The 14,842-nt window shown below is 39.9% G+C and overlaps 1 protein-coding gene across 50 annotated transcripts in view; it reads left to right on the forward strand.

The window, feature by feature from the left end:
* Nucleotides 1-14,842, forward strand: part of ARHGAP26 (Rho GTPase activating protein 26) — a 556,769-nt gene that overhangs the window by 275,746 nt on the left and 266,181 nt on the right. The window lies entirely within an intron of this gene.

The raw sequence follows: 14,842 nt of genomic DNA on the forward strand, positions 1-14,842 counted from the left end.
GTGTGTGTGTGTTCCCTCCAATAAGCTGGAGTTCTTAAATTGCTTCACGCACTGCATTTTAAGTCTCCCCGCCTCCCTCTCCCACCTTTTGGTGTTTGTTCTCTGTCTGCTTATACTTGGTTTTCTTATAAACCACGTTCGTTTCCCCGTAGATTAACATCTGGCCTCTGCAGATGAAAAGTGTGCTTCTGAGAGACACATCTCCATGCTCCAGAATGTGCATAGTAAAACAAGCTGAAGCACAAAATATTTGTTTTCCAAATATAATGTAAATTTATTTCCTCTCAGTAACATATATCTTGCATTGAAAACCACACCTCTGTGTGCTTTTAAGTATCCTGAAGAGACACATAAATGGAGGCATGTGATGACAGTGTAGTTGGCAGGAATATTAGGCCTAGTTTTGTCTCCCATTGCTGAGAGCCTCTGGGGAGCATTACGGGGAGCTACGTACCCAGTAGACAATTAGCAACTCTGCTTTAATCACCATCTCCCTATTTAGTTAGGTCTGTCCCCTTGGGAATTTTGGCTTTGGTAAGGGAGCAGAAACCTTTTTCTCTAGCTGATCTTCGAATATTTCCTTTACTTCAGGGAGATGTTAATGGCAGCCCCTATCTTTTGTTTTTATACTTAGAGCTGGGTTCTGTAATTGATTACTCAGTGTTTTTTTTTTTTTTTTTTAATTGAAGGACTTCGTAATCTTGGTTTCCATCCTTTTGTTCTTTCATCATTCAGTAACACCTTTTTTTGGTCGGGAAAAAACCCTTTATGAACTCCAAGTCAATTTTATTTTTTTTAAATAATGTTTTAGCTAATTGTTAAATAAATTACAGTTTTTACCAACCAGTGACATGCTAGTCTAAAGAAAAGTTGAATGTCTTTATGTTACTGATGGATATATAATGGAGAAAGAAATTAGAGTTGTGTTTCAATAATGAGCGTTATTGTTTTTAATCTATGTAATGAATTCTAATTCAAATGAGGGAAAGCCAATTTAAACTTCCCAGAGAAAAATCTGAATTTATTGGCTTATATAACTAAAAACATTGGGGTATAATAGTTCTGGCCCGTCTGAAACCAGGGGCTTCCATAATATTTGGAATCAGTTTCTTCTTTTGTACTGGCTTCATTTCCGAGAGGTTCTTTGTATGTAGTAGTGATATGCTTTCTAGCTGTTCCAGGCTTACATCTTATTGTCAAGAACAGAAGAGAGGAAACTTTTTCTGTAATGGGCTAGATAGTATTAATAAATATTTTAGGCTTTGGAGGCTGTAGGGGTCACTATTGCAGCTACTCAGTTTTGCTATTGGAGCTCAAAAACAGCCATAGACAATATGTAAATAAATGCGTGTGGCTGCATGTCAATAAAAGTTTATTTATAAAAACAAGTAGAAGGCCAAATTTCAGTCGTGGACTGAAATCCCTGCTCTGTAAGTCTAGTAGAAGGAGAGCTTTGCTTAATAATTCCCAGGAAGTCCCATGTTTGAATTTTAGTGGGCTAAATACTTGGACCAGAACATGGGACAGGTGAATTGACAGTGTGGCTCATCTTCCCGCTGCATGAAAACTGTATAAATGGTGAGGGAAGGTTGACTTCTCCTGGGATAAATCAAAGCACCGTTATGAGGAAGGGTGGTAGTCATACATGAAATAGGCAAAAATGACACAGTTTATCCAACTCTGATATCTATATTCCATTAAATTTTCTATTCAGAGAGCTTGTTCTTTGATTTTTGGCTGGGAATGAAAACCACAAGTTTACCATGAACATCATACTTCAGTGCTTTTCCCTAAGGGATACTTTCTCCCTAAGAGTGGGATCAAGGCAAAGATGTCCACTCTCATTACCAGTCTTACTCAGCATGGTACTGGAAGTCGTAGCCAGTGCAGTAGGATAAGAAAAGAAAAGACCCATAGATATTTTTTAAGAACTCAGCAACTAGCTAGTCAGATAAAATTTTGAAATGATTTTGCTGGATTTTCTTTACTTTCTGTTAAATGTGGGTTGACAAGCCAAAGAGTCAACATTCCAGCCACATAAGCTTTGATTTTAATATTCTATGGCCATTGTCTCAGCTTGAGAATAGACTTTCTGTATTAAATGGGATATACAACTTTAGTGCAAGTTGCATAAATATTGCAACTAGGAGAAGTTTTAGAGACAACAAATTTCCTTTTTTCTCTGTTCCTTATAACTAAAGTTCCCTCTCCTGTTCTCTTTGTATATCGCTCATAAGTTTGTTCAGTACATTTAAGCAAGCAGATTAGAATCAGTACAGTCATTATGAATACATACACCCAACCTTCTGCCCTATGGAAAGATGACTCAGCACATAAGTGGAACTAATAGGGTAACCCAGAGTCTCAGAACTTGGACCTCTCTGAACTGTGTTCCTATATATTCCCGTAGTTGTGATTAGTGGTATCTCTGGAAGTGCTTCTCTTACCTCCTTATTTTAGAGGTATTAGTCTTCCTTCACACCCAGGGATTCTTTAGTAAAATTAAATGTTTCTCCACTTTGAGTCAGTACTTGAATCTATTTTGATAACCAGAAAGTTCAATAGTTGGCAGATGCCAGAATTATGTGGAATTAGGAGGAGAAGAAACAGGTGGTGTAGCATCAAAGATTGTGTGTAAATACATGTATTAGTTTGAAACCATGAAATTGCCCCTTTTGAAAGTCAGATATTGGTGATTTCATATGGCTCAAGCTCCTACTTGTGGAACAGAAAGAAGCCCACACCCAGGTCAGTATCACACGCTTATTTATTTAAGTGGGGATACTGCTCAAAAGGGCCAGTCATTGGTTGATCTTGGTTGGATAATCCATATCTCTTAGCTTTCAGCTCTGTGATGTTTTATTAAGTACTACAACTCATAAACTGATGAATTATTAGGAAGCCAAAATTGAATGGGGGCTTCCCCAATGGCTCAGTGTATAAAGAATCCACTTGCAGTGCAGGAGACACAGGAGACTCAGGTTCAATCCCTGGGTTGGGAAGATACCTTGGAGGAGGAAATGGCAACCTACTCTTGTATTCTTGCCAGAAAAAATTTCATGGACAGAGGAGCCTGGTAGGCTACAGTCCAAAGGGTCACAAAGAGTTGGACATGACTGAGTGACTAAGCAACTAAGCACAAGCACATAGTTGAATGGCTTCTACCCTCCCTTTAAATGGAGCTCCTCTGTTGGGGCTGCTGCTGCAGAAGAAGGAAAAAGTATCAGGGACTAAGGAAAAACCACTTGTTTAGTAAGTGGACAAGACAGTGTGGCTTCCTCCTGCTGACCTCCATTTTAAAGAAATGTTCTATTTTAGTCCTTGTGGACTTTGAGACTGAACGGTCTGCCCTTCTCTTGCCTGTCTCTGCTAAGCCCAAGTTCCAGCCCCTGAGTTCTTCAGGAACTCATAGGAAGCAGCAGTTGCATTGGATCTTATGTTCTGCACCCAGTAACCAAAAGAGTGAGCTGTGTTTTAAAGGCAAAAGTGAGATTGATGACCATTCAGATGAGATCTCATAATCAGAGGCGGAATGTCATGGTGGTTAAAAATGTGGGCTCAGGCAGCCAGGCTTTAAATCCCTTTTCACCACAAATAGCTCTCTAATACTAGGACATGACCTGGTCTCTCTGAGCATGTTTCTTTACCTACAAGGTGGAGATATTAATAGTATCGTCCTATAAGATTATTTTATAAGGATCAACATTTATGTGAAGTGCTCATTAAATGTTAATTCATACCATTATCTTTTTGGAGAGGAAGGACAGATATCCAGACACCTGGATTCTCTTTCTAACTCCTTTTCTAAATTACTCAGCTCATTTGAACACAGAGTTTATTTAGTCACCCTGGCCAGGCTCACCAAAGTGCAGGACAGGAACTGTTTTCACTAGTATGGAAAATGTGATTTCATTTAGCAGTCAGTCTGAACTCTCAGGCTATGAGTTGGAGGAGCATGCAGTAATGATGTTTAGCCTTATTTGCTATAATGCAGCCCAGGCCTGGCAGTTTGTAATCCCAGCTGTATGCTCAGCTCATCTCACTACTCTACTGCTGAAACTTACATTTTCCTTTCTTAAAAAAATAAGTGATCAAAGGAGTATGGATGGTTAAGAAGGTGAGGAGTGGAATTGCTGAGCTCCTGTGTAATGATGCAGGTCTCACTTCTTTATGATTGGAAGGGGGTTTTGGAGGAATACTTCTGTCCATTTTGTGAAGGCTGTCTTTGTAACATCACATAGTGTGAAGTGATAAATCGTCTGAAAGTGAGGTTCCTAATTTACTTTCCATTTCCCCACCTCAGCCCCCCACTTGGTCCCAAGCTGCTAGGAAACTGGACTAAACCTCTATGTCACTTGTTTCTGTTTCTTTTTCTCTTACTGAGCTAAGAAGCTGGTTGTAAGCTTCACCTTTGAATCATATCATTGTTTTTATATAGGTAGAATTTATAACAATGCATATTCTATCACCAGTGTGCTCAAGTCTTAAAACAATCGTAGTACTTGTCATGTCTTTCCTTGTTCTCTTTGGTTAGATGTCTTTTAGCAGAACAGTTTCCTATGAAAATCATAGAATATTTAATTGAGGCGCCTGAGCTGTGAGTTGGGGAAAAAAGAGGAGATCAAGTGAAATTGTTTTATGATGGAGAGCTGATGAAACTGTTCTAAGAAATGGAAATTTTGATAGCCAGAAGATTTTTGGCTTGAACCTTACGATTTAATAACACCCTGGTGGTGCTTACTCAGGTCTTAAACACTCTTCTTTCAGCATTTAGCAAACACGTGTACATTGTCCACCAATTATCTTGATGAGTAATGAGGATACCAGTATGAGGAAGGGCCATATTAATAGAAATTTCAATTGTTTGCTGCAGTTTCCCCATTGCCTAGCACAGCAGCTGGCCCAGCGTAAGTACTCTGTAAATACTTGTTGAAAAACTGGAGTCAAAACTAAGGGGAGGAGTTGAGGATAAACCCCTTTTTCTTCACGAACTGTATTGCTTCCGTTACTTGAGACTGTGTGGGTAGATTTTTAATTCCTTGATTGCATGCTTCATTTAGATACATATCTACCTACTTGCAACAGAATTTAGCTGAGGGACCAGTTAATCTTTTTTGTGCCAGGAAGACATTTGGCAATCAGGTAAAGCCTTTAAATCCTTTCTCAGAGTAATATTTTTATTTTTTTTAAATTGGGGTATAGTTGTTTTATAATGTTAGACAACAAAGTGTATCAGCTATAGCTTTGTTTTGTTCACTTCAATTGCTCAGTCGTGTCCAACTCTTTGCAACCCCATGGACTGCAGCACGCCAGTCCTCCCTGTCCATCACCAACTCCCAGAGTTTACTCAAACTCACATCCATTGAGTCCGTGATGCCATCCAGCCATCTCTTCGTCTGTTGTCCTCCTCTCCTCCCACCTTCAATCTTTCCCGGCATCAGGGTCTTCTCAAATGGGCCAGTTCTTTGCATCAGCTGGCCAAAGTATTGGAGTTTCAGCTTCAACATCAGTCCTTCCAATGAACAGTCAGGACTGATTTCCTTTAGGATGGACTGGTTGGATCTCCTTGCAGTCCAAGGGATTCTCAAAAGTTTTCTCCACACCACAGTTCAAAAGCATCAATTCTTTGGCACTCAGCTTTCTTTATAGTCCAACTCTCACATCCATACATGACTACTGGAAAAACCATAGCTTTGACTAGATGGACCTTTGTTGGCAAAGTAATGTCTCTGCTTTTTAATATGCTGTCTAAGTTGGTCATAACTTTTCTTCCAAGGAGCAAGTGTCTTTTAATTTCATGGCTGCAGTCCCCATCTGCAGTGATTTTGGAGCCCAAGAAAATAAAGTCTGTCACCATTTCCACTGTTACCCCATCTATTTGCCATGAAGTGATGAGACCAGATGCCATGATCTTAGTTTTTTGAATGTTGAGCTTTAAACCAACTTTTTTACTCTCCTCATTCACTTTCATCAAGAGGTTCTTTAGTTCTTCTTCACTTTCTGCCATAAGGGTGGTGTCATCTGTATACCTGAGGTTATTGATATTTCTCCCGGCAATCTTGATTCCAGCTTGTGTTTCCTCCAGCAAAGCGTTTCTCATGATATACTCTTCATATTAGTTAAATAAGCAGGGTGACAATATACAGCCTTGATGTACTCCTTTCCCGATTTGGAACCACTTTGTCGTTCCATGTTCGGTTCCAACTGTTGCTTCCTGACCTGCATACAAATTTCTCAAGAGGCAGGACAGGTGGCCTAGTATTCCCATCTCTAAGAATTTTCCATAGTTTATTGTGATCCACACAGTCAAAGGCTTTGGCATAGTCAATAAAGCAGAAATAGATGTTTTTCTGAAACTCTCGCTTTTTCAGTAATCCATCGGATGTTGGCAATTTGATCTCTGGTTCCTCTGCTTTTTCTAAAACCAGCTTGAACATCTGGAAGTTCACGGTTCCCATACTGTGAAGCCTGGCTTGGAGAATTTTGAGCATTACTTTACTAGCATGTGAGATGAATGCAATTGTGTGGTGGTTTGAACATTTTTTGGCATTGCCTTTCTTTGGGATTGGAATGAAAACTGACCTTTTCCAGTCCTGTGGCCACTGCTGAGTTTTCCAAATTTGCTGGCATATTGAGTGCAGCACTTTCACAGCATCATCATTTAGAATTTGAAATAGCTCAACTGGAATTCCATCACCTCTAATAGCTTTGTTCGTAGTGAGGCTTCCTAAGGCTTACTTGACTTTGCATTCCAGAATGTCTGGCTCTAGGTGAGTGATCATACAATCGTGATTATCTGGATCATGAAGATCTTTTTTGTACAGTTCTTCTGTGTATTCTTGCCACCTCTTCTTAATATCCTCTGCTTCTGTTAGGTCCATACCATTTCTGTCCTTTATTGGGCCCATTTTTGCATGAAATGTTCCCTTGGTATCTCTATTTTTCTTGAAGAGATCTCTAGTCTTTTCCATTCTATTGTTTTCCTCTATTTCTTTGCACTGATCACTGAGGTAGGCTTTCGTATCTCTCCTTGCTATTCTTTGGAACTCTGCATTCAAATGGGTATATCTTTCCTTTTCTCCTTTGCTTTTCGCTTCCTGTCTTTTCACAGCTATTTGTAAGGCCTCCTCAGCCAGCCATTTTGCTTTTTTGCATTTCTTTTTCTTGGGGATCGTCTTGCTCCTTGTCTCCTGTACAGTGTCACGAACCTCCATCCACAGTTCATCAGGTACTCTGTCTATCAGATCTAATCCCTTGAATCTATTTCTCACATCCACTGTATAATCATAAGGGATTTGATTTAGATCATACCTGAATGGTCTAGTGGTTTTCCCTACTTTCTTCAATTTAAGTCTGAATTTGGCAATAAGGAGTTCATGATCTGAGCCACAGTCAGCTCCCAGTCTTGTTTTTGATGTATGGAGCTTCTCTGTCTTTGGCTGCAAAGAATATAATCAATCTGATTTTGGTATTGACCATCTGGTGATGTCCATGTGTAGAGTCTTCTCTTGTGTTGTTGGAAGAGGGTGTTTGCTATGACCAGTGCGTTCTCTTGGCAGAACGCTATTAGCCTTTGCTCTGCTTCATTCTGTACTCCAAGGCCAAATTTGCCTACTACTCCAGGTGTTTCTTGACCTCCTACTTTTGCATTCCAGTCCCCTATAATGAAAAGGACATCTTTTTGGGATGTTAGTTCTAGAAGGTCTTGTAGGTCTTCATAGAACCATTCAACTTCAGCTTCTTCAGCATTCCTGGTTAGGGTATAGACTTGGATTACTGTGATATTGAACGGTTTGCCTTGGAAACAAACAGAGATCTTTCTGTCATTTTTGAAATTGCATCCAAGTACTGCATTTTGGACTCTTTTGCTGACTATGGTGGCTACTCCATTTCTTCTAAGGGATTCTTGCCCACAGTAGTGGATATAGCGGTCATCTGAGTTAAATTCACCCATTCCAGTCCATTTTAGTTCGGTGATTCCTAGAATGTCGACGTTCACTCTTGCCATCTCCTGTTTGACCACTTCCAATTAGCCTTGATTCATGGACCTAACATTCCAGGTTCCTATGCAATATTGCTCTTTACAGCATTGGACTTTGCCATTCCAGTCCATTTTAGTTCGGTGATTCCTAGAATGTCGACGTTCACTCTTGCCATCTCCTGTTTGACCATTTCCAATTAGCCACACACACACACACACACACATCCTTCCTCTTGTGGAGAAGGAAATCACAACCCACTCACACACACACACACACACACACACACACACATCCTTCCTCTTGTGGAGAAGGAAATCACAACCCACTCCAGTATTCTTGCCTGGAGAATCCTATGGACAGAGGAGCCTGGCAGGCTACAGCCCATGGGGTCACAAGAGTTGTACATGACTTAGTGACTAAACCACCACCACCTCCCTGTTGGGTTTCCTTCTACCCATCTTCCCTCCAGTCCTGCCCATCTAGATCACCGCAGAGCACCAAGCTGAGCTCCCTGTACTATATAGCAGATTTCCACTAGCTAGCTGTTGTTGTTTTGTTTTTTTTTTTAATTAAATAAATTTATTTATTTTAGTTGGGGGCTAATTACTTTACAATAATTTAGTAGTTTTTGCCATACATTGACATGAATCAGCCATGGGTTTACATGTGTTCCCCTTCCTGGACCGCCCTCCCACCTCCCTCCCCATCCCATCCCTCTGGGTCATCCCATTGCCCCAGCCCTGAGCATTTGTCTCATGGTAGTGCACGCATGTCAATCCCAACATCCTGATTCATCCCACCCCCACCCCACCTCCATGCCCGCACATTCATTCTCTACATCTGTGTCTCTATTCCTTTCTTGCAAATAGTCTTGTCCATACCATTTTTCTAAATCCCATGTATATGTGTTACTATATGATTTTTCTCTTTCTAATTTGCTTCACTCTGTATGACAGACTCTAGGTCCATTCACATCTCTACAAATAACCCAGTTTCATTCCTTTTTATAGCTGAGTTATATTCCATTGTATATATTACCACATCTTTCTTAGAGTAATGTTTTTAAACATATAAAATATATGACTTACAAAGGAAAAATATAGAAAAATAGTTATGAAAATATTAAAACCATTTGTGATAAAATATATGCTTCTTTATTACCACAGTAAATAATAACTTACAAAGACAGGTCTGACAACTCCTATAAATAATATTTCAAGTTACCTGCAATGATAGTAATGTTATATGGAAATATCTGTGATTTCTATTGGTGACAAAGTCACAGATACTACTAATGTGGTGCTTGCCCACAGTCATATTTCAAGAAAAAGCTAAATTTCAGTTAGAGACTAAGATAAATAAAGGTTTATTTTTTCCCCTTGCTGGTGAAGTTCATGGATCCTTGTATGCTCTCTGTGCATCTCATTACTCCATTTCTTTGCAAAGATGTTTTCAGAGACTTTCTTTCTGACTTCCGAGCCCCTGTCTCAACTTTTAGTTGTACATCAACTAATGTGATTGTTTAATTAATATCAGTCTTCTCGCTCAGATTGCCATCTTCCAGAGGACATGACCATTTTCACTTTTTCAAAAGGTTTTTCTTTTTTATCTTTTATACATAGTGTCTGACACAGAGTAAGAGTTCAGTATCCACTTGTCAAATAATCAGATGAATGAACCTAGGTAAAAAGAAAGTATTGGTTTGGTGTGACTTTTTCTAAATTTATGCGGTTTCCTGGTGATTGCCCACCTACCCTTATAGACCTGCTCAGACCCACTGTTTTAATATTCTCACATCTTTGTTCACTTTTGGGGTCTACATAGAACATAAAGCCCCATTAGATTGTCTTTAGCGTTTTCTGCAAGTCTCAGATCACTGTCAACTTCATCTTCACATCACTGCCTTTCTAGACTTGAGCCCCTGTTCTAGCATGTCCCCCTTAACACTCCTGTCATTATTTTTGTCTTTATTATTTTAGCTTAACCTTGGGCAGGGGTATAGGATTGGTTGTGAGAAGGACTTCTTAATGGTTTGAATTTTTCAGAGTCAGCATGTGCTAATTTTGTTATTAAATAAACGTAATAATAGAGACTGTCCCTGTGAGTCACATTTATTCTTTCATTCGTTTCTCACTCTTCCTTTGTCATTGGCATTAGTTACTTGGGTTGTGGAACCTTCTATCCCTAGACATATTGGAAGGGAGAAACCCTTCTCTAGAGTTAAACATATGGTGTGTGTCTCTCTGGAATTTTCTTTGGGTATTTATGCCTGTATTTGTACATCTAGAAATAAGCTCTTCTATTTTGTAGTATTTTTGAATTAGTATAGATTTATTGTGGATTGGTAGACAGTCTTGGACATTTAGGTTGTTTTCAACTTTTCATTATAAACAATGATGTCATGAAATCCTCATCTGTACTTTACTGTCTACCTAGTTGAGCATTTTTCTAGGATGCGTACCAAATGGAATCGCCAGTTGAATGGTATATGCACATTTAATATTGTAACGAATTTTGGCACATTGCTCTCTCCACAGAAAAGTATTAGGTTTTACTTCATCTAGTGACTTGTAGGGATACCCAGTTTTTCCACACCTTTGCAAGTACTGCATAGTATGAGTACACACAGAGGTGTATATATGCATGTGTGTGTCAGTCTAATGGTAGAAAATTGTTCCATTTGCATTTCTCAAATTACTAATGAAATTGAAAGTCTTTTCTCATGTTTCTCAGCCATACATATTTCTCCTATTTTTATATAATAATGTATGTAAAGTACATAGAGCAGTGTCTAGCTCATGATTCATGCTATAAACTCAACATTAAAAAAATGAAGATCATGGCATCTAGTCCCACCACTTCATGGCAAATAGAAGGGGGAAAAGTGGAAGTAGTGACAGATTTTATTTTCTTGGGCTCCAGAATCACTTCAGCTGGTAACTGCAGCCATGAAATTAAAAGATACTTGCTCCTTAGAAGGAAAGCTATGACAAACCTAGACAGCATATTAAAAAGAAGAGACATCACTTTGCTGACAAAGGTCCAGATAGTCAAAGCTATCCGGAAAGTGATTTTTCCAGTAGTCATGTATGGATGTGAGAGCTAAACTATAAAGAAGGCTGAGCACCAAAGAATTGATGCTTTCAAACTGTGGTGCTGGAGAAGACTCTTGAGAGTCCCTTGGATAGTAAGGAGATCAAACTAGTCAGTCCTGAAACAAATCAATTGTGAATATTCATTGGAAGGACTGATGCTGAAGCTGAAGCTCCAATACTTTGGCCACCTGATGCAAAGAGCCAACTCATTGGAAAAGATTGCAGTGCTGGGAAAGATTGAAGGCAAAAGGAAAAGGGGGTGACAGAAGATGAGATGGTTGGATAGCATCACCAACTCAATGGGCATGAGTTTGAGCAAACTCAGGGAGATACTGAAGGACAGGGAAGCGTGGTGTGCTGCAGTCCATGGGGTCACAAAGAGTTAGATACAACTTAGCGACTGAACAGTAGCAACAACACACATAATTTAATATTTTCTGGAAAATCCTCTATTTTCTATCCTAGGTTAACTACTGCCTGACCTCCTCTGCAGAGGTTGTCATAGGTGAGACTGTAAATCTGAAGGTTTCTGTCACCAGTTAGTTGTTCATTTGAGTCAGTATTAAGGCCAAATTAAGAGTTCCCTATTTTGTTTCAAGATGATATTTTTGCAAGTCAAGAATTTATCAGAGGCTTCATTTGAAAAGACCCTGATGCTGGGAAAGATTGAGGGCAGGAGGAGAAGGGGACGACAGAGGATGAAATGGTTGGATGGCATCACCGACTCAATGGACATGGATTTGGGTAGACTCCAGCAGTTGGTGATGGACAGGGAGGCCTGGCATGCTGCAGTTCATGAGGTCGCAAAGAGTCGGACACGACTGAGCGACTGAATTGAACTGATACTTTTGTATGTGTATGTGTGTGTATGTATTAGCTTTTTTTCTTAACTTTTCATTTTGAAATTGTTTCAGAATTATAAAAATGTCACAGAAATAGTGCAAAGAATTCCAGAGTACCTTTTACCCAGATGTCCTGAATGTTACATCTTGTATAACCACAGTATAGTTACCAAACCAGGAGATTCACATTGATGCAACATTATTAATTATTTTACAGAGCTCAGATTTTGCCAGTTATCCCACTAAAAAAAAAATTTGTTTTCTAATCCAGTATTCTACCTTATCACATCTCCTTAGTTTCATTTAATCTGGAACTTTAGAGGCTGGGCTTTTTAAAGGAATACTACCATCAGCAGACATCCAGATAGTTGAAATCAGGACATCATCCTGTCTCTGTTCCCATCTTGGGGTGGATTTGAGGACTGTTGTCAATATCCTCTCTCTCTTGAGATAATTTATAACTTTTGCTTATATTTCTGTTGTCTTCCGAAGCTTCTCTTATATATAGTTCATCTCATGTTTGTAGATTTTCTTATAATACATTTATTTCTTTCGGTCACTTTATCTTCCACCATATCTGTTCACATCATATATTCTTCCTTGTGCAATTTACTGTGTTTATTATCTGTATTGTAGTTGCTGGTTTAAAGGCACTGAGGCTGTAGTGTGGTCTTAATAGACATTCCATAGCATGACCTCTGCCTCTAGCAGCAGCATCAATTACTGTTGGTCTTCTCTCAGATATCATGGCAGTGATTCATGAGAGTGGAGATAATGGTTGAAGTAGTTTCAGTTTTTTTTTTTTTTTTCTGCAGGAAAGGCAGTCGATAAAAGAGAGATCTTTTTCAAATGACTTTGTTCATTGGAAGAATGATTGAATGGCTCTTAGGTCCATTTCTGCTGCTGCTAAGTCGCTTCAGTCGTGTCCGACTCTGTGCGACCCCATAGACGGCAGCCCACCAGGCTCCCCCGTCCCTGGGATTCTCCAGGCAAGAATACTGGATGGGTTGCCATTTCCTTCTCCAGTGCATGAAAGGGAAAAGTGAAAGTGAAGTCGCTCAGTCGTGTCCGACTCTTAGCGACCCCATGGACTGCAGCCTACCAGGCTCCTCCATCCATGGGATTTTCCAGGCAAGAGTACTGGAGTGGGGTGCCATTGCCTTCTCCGATTTCTGCAGCCTTCTCTTATAACCTAAAGCCAGAAAGTGGTAATATCTGTTTAGTGATAAAAGTCAAGGGTAGTAATGTTAAAAATATATGGACAGAAGACAGCAATTTGAATATTAGGAGGACTGAATTAGGTTGTGGTGAAGTGTGTAACAAGATGAGCATTTTTGTGAGATTATCTTTGGGTTTGCTGAATTGGGCTGCAGTGTGGTCAAGTTAGGAAGTCTCGTGATACAATTGTGACCACATTCTTTTTAGGTGTGTTCCCCAAAATCCTGGCCCACAATCCTGGAAGAAAACACAAGAACAAATAAAAAAAATCTGAAAAGCAAAGCCGTTCTCTAATATGGTTTTAAAAATCTTTCCTTTTGGTCTTTAGGAAAACAGTGCAGACGTGTGGTCTAGTGGTTACAGCCAAAGGCTGAGCAAAAGGAACCAGGCCCTGACCGGCCCCCAGCCAGCTCCCCTGGCTCCCGCATGCTGTGTGGTCCTGACCAGAAAAACGAGTTCCTCCTATCTTTACCTCTATTTTTAAAGGCAAAGAAGAGAAATAGGTGAGGGGAACCAGAAACTGGGCTAAGATTCCTCAGATTAGAAACATGCTCTCTTATAATTAATCACTGCTAATTAGTTTTGTTTTTTTCTATAAATCTTAAGAGAGCTTTACTTCTGCCAGACTAAGGAAATCATCAACATTCTTGGGGTAAATGGACATGGGTTTTTTGGTTTTGTCTTTTTATTTGGGGGAGGGGTGCCTAGTGTTGAAATATATTGTAGCAATTTTTAACTTTCCCTCTTGAACTGCTTTGTGGAAATGAATGCCATATTCCTTCTAGTTGTTGGCTATGCCAGATATCTGGACGGATTATGATACCTGACTTTGGCAATTTCTCCACTTGGCTCACACCTCTATGTGTTGTCATCTCAGGAAGATGTTGACTTACTCATGGCTGGGATTGATCATATGCTTTCTGTCCTTAATATTAGTTACCTATAGTGTTTGGGTTTGGAGTGCATAATAAGCACTCATGACTTACTAAATTAACTTGGGGGCAGTGAGTTGAGTTGGCTTCTTTTATGTACTCTGCAGTTCAGTTCATTTGTTGAATGTCTTGGGTTCTGGTCACTATTGTGTGTTTGCTTATTTGCTCAGTTGTGTCTGGCTGTTTGGGACACCATGGACTGTAGCCCGCCAGACTCCTTTGTCCATGGGGATTCTCCAGGCAGGAATACTGGAGTGGGTTGCCATGCCCTTCTCCAGGGGATCTTCCCAACCCAGGGATTGAATCTAGGTCTCCTGCATTGCAGGTGGATTCTTTACCATCTGAGCCACCAGGGAAGTCCATGAATACTGAAGTGGGTAGCCTATCCATTCTCCAGGGGATCTTCCCAACCCAGGAATCAAACTGGGATCTCCTGCATTGCAGGCAGATTCTTTACCAGCCGAGCCACCAGGGAATCTCTCTGGTCACTATTGGGCCACTCTAAACAGAAATCTGTGAAGGCAAGGACCTTGCTGTTCTTGTTCTTCCATACATCTCTAGCCCTAGAACAGCCCCAGGCCAAGATCACTGTAGCATATTGATTGAGAATCCATGTTAAATAAATATTTTTTGAATGAATAAAGGAAAGGCTACCCAGGAGTGTGTTTCTGTTTTTAGTCACAGGCTTTGAATTTAACTACATTTACTTCCATGCTGCTCAGGGTTTCTTCTCCATATTTTAGTCACTGTTGGTATGTGGCCCGAAATCAGTG

Source organism: Giraffa tippelskirchi, chromosome 6, assembly GCF_054371585.1.
Source record: "Giraffa tippelskirchi isolate mGirTip1 chromosome 6, T2T-mGirTip1v1.2.pri, whole genome shotgun sequence".
Classification (NCBI taxonomy): Eukaryota; Metazoa; Chordata; class Mammalia; order Artiodactyla; family Giraffidae; genus Giraffa; species Giraffa tippelskirchi.